This window comes from Schistocerca serialis, unplaced genomic scaffold (assembly GCF_023864345.2).
Source record: "Schistocerca serialis cubense isolate TAMUIC-IGC-003099 unplaced genomic scaffold, iqSchSeri2.2 HiC_scaffold_1235, whole genome shotgun sequence".
Lineage (NCBI taxonomy): Eukaryota > Metazoa > Arthropoda > Insecta > Orthoptera > Acrididae > Schistocerca > Schistocerca serialis.
In genome coordinates this window covers 335,001-337,500 of record NW_026047442.1, presented here as the reverse complement: position 1 = coordinate 337,500, position 2,500 = coordinate 335,001, and the positions used below count along the sequence as shown (strand labels likewise).

Sequence of the window (2,500 nt, the reverse complement as noted above, 5' to 3'; positions counted from 1 at the left end):
GGAATCCTCTAGCAGGGAGATAGGGTTTGGAACGCGAAGAGCACCGCAGTTGCGGCGGTGTCCCGATCTTCCCCTCGGACCTTGAAAATCCGGGAGAGGGCCACGTGGAGGTGTCGCGCCGGTTCGTACCCATATCCGCAGCAGGTCTCCAAGGTGAAGAGCCTCTAGTCGATAGAATAATGTAGGTAAGGGAAGTCGGCAAATTGGATCCGTAACTTCGGGATAAGGATTGGCTCTGAGGATCGGGGCGTGTCGGGCTTGGTCGGGAAGTGGGTCAGCGCTAACGTGCCGGGCCTGGGCGAGGTGAGTGCCGTAGGGGTGCCGGTAAGTGCGGGCGTTTAGCGCGGGCGTGGTCTGCTCTCGCCGTTGGTCGGCCTCGTGCTGGCCGGCGGTGCAGGATGCGCGCGCCTGCGCGGCGTTCGCGCCCCGGTGCTTCAACCTGCGTGCAGGATCCGAGCTCGGTCCCGTGCCTTGGCCTCCCACGGATCTTCCTTGCTGCGAGGCCGCGTCCGCCTTAGCGTGCTCCTCCGGGGGCGCGCGGGTGCGCGGATTCTCTTCGGCCGCCATTCAACGATCAACTCAGAACTGGCACGGACTGGGGGAATCCGACTGTCTAATTAAAACAAAGCATTGCGATGGCCCTAGCGGGTGTTGACGCAATGTGATTTCTGCCCAGTGCTCTGAATGTCAACGTGAAGAAATTCAAGCAAGCGCGGGTAAACGGCGGGAGTAACTATGACTCTCTATGGGCCCACGAGAAGGGGAGAAGACCGCAGGAGAGGAGAGGCTAAGAGGGCTAGGCCCATGTATTGCGCATCACTCTCCCTGTAACCATAACCCAAGGAAGGCACCTCGCAGCAGCAGCACGACTACATCAAGACCGCACTTCGAAAAGCCAAGTCCGGATGCAGCCACACCGCCGCCACTTGGCCACCTTAAGAGAGTCATAGTTACTCCCGCACCAGGGGCTTGGGGGGGTTACCAGCCCCCCCTCGCACTATCCCTTTTTTTTAGTTGGGGGCAGTATTCAGAGAAAAAGTGGTGGCCCTTCCGCTGAAGGTGCCACCCCAACTCCCCCAGCACCTAGCCGGCCAACCGGCCGTGCCGAAAATCTTGTAACTTTTGCAGCTGTATACGCCTGTAGTGAGTGCCACCGCAGCTTCACCACCAAGAACGGTCTCGGGGTCCATCGCCGCCGCCAACACCTTGCGGCCGCCAACGCGGAGATCGTCACGGAGAGGCATCGCGCGAGGTGGACGGAGGAAGAAGTCCTGTCGCTCGCCAAGGCGGAGGCCGAACTGTTCCTCGAGAGGGACGCCCGGTTCTTCTTTGTAAATCAAGAGCTCATCAGGATGTTCCCCGACCGAACGCTTGAGGCAATCAAGTGCCGACGGCGGCAAGCTGCCCACAAGCAGCTTGTCCGCCAATTCATGGAGGCGCTTGAGATCGGTCGGGGGGAAGAGCCGGCGTCCCGCCGGGGAGCAGCGAGCCCGCTGCCTGACGCGGGCGAGGCCGCTGCGCCGCCCGTCGACGCAGCCGAGGACTTCGCGGCCGACACCACCGGGCCGCCGCCGGAGGGGCCGACTGACGCCGCCATCTGGGAGCATCTGGCGGGGCTACCCGCTTCCGCCCAGCGTTTCTCTGCCCTGGATCGTGTCATAGGTCTGGGGCGGGGCACGCCGCCCGATGTCATCCTGGGCATGCTCCCGGATGCCCTTGCGTCGGTCGGGTCCAGAGGGGAGAGATCGATCACCAGGACACAGCGGCCGCGCCAACCATCGAAGCGGCCGCCTGCCGCGCCGCCGACGCAGAAGCGCAAGCGGCGCCGCTGGGAGTACGCGAGAACGCAGGATGCCTTCCGACGGTCGCGTGCACGTTGCGTGCGCGGCCTCTTGGATGGCACCCTGCTCCAGCCGCCACCTGCCATCCCTGGTCTGCTGGACTTCTGGGCGGACCTCTTCACCAAGAAGCCCATCTCCACCGCGGGCTTCATTCGTGACCGCCTCCTCCCGCACTCGGAGCCTGTCGCTCCCGAGTGCCTATGGGGGCCGGTCACACATGAGGAGGTCGCCGCCGCGTTGCCGCCCAGGGGATCAGCAGCCGGGCCGGACGGCCTTACCCCAGCGGAGTTGCGGCGCCTGCCGCACGAAGTCCTGGTGAAAGTGATGAATCTCTTCCTTCTGGCCCGCGCCCTTCCGGAACGCCTGCTTCGCGCGCGAACGTCCCTTCTCCCGAAGACGGCTGCACCAACATCCCCCGCTGACTTTCGCCCCATTACGGTCTGCTCGGTGTTGGCGCGGACCTTTCACAAGGTTCTCGCGTCACGCCTGATGCGCGCATGTGCTGTGGACGAACGTCAGCGGGCATTCATCCCTCGGGATGGGATGTTGGAAAATACCTTCATCTTGGACACTGCTCTCACCGACGCAGTTCGCTCCTGCCGCTCTGTCTTTGTGGCATCGATCGACGTATCTAAGGCATTCGATTCGGTAGATCATGC

At 63.4% G+C, this 2,500-nt stretch overlaps 1 pseudogene; it reads left to right on the top strand.

The window, feature by feature from the left end:
- Positions 1-2,500, top strand: part of LOC126436370 (large subunit ribosomal RNA) — a 7,953-nt pseudogene that overhangs the window by 2,136 nt on the left and 3,317 nt on the right.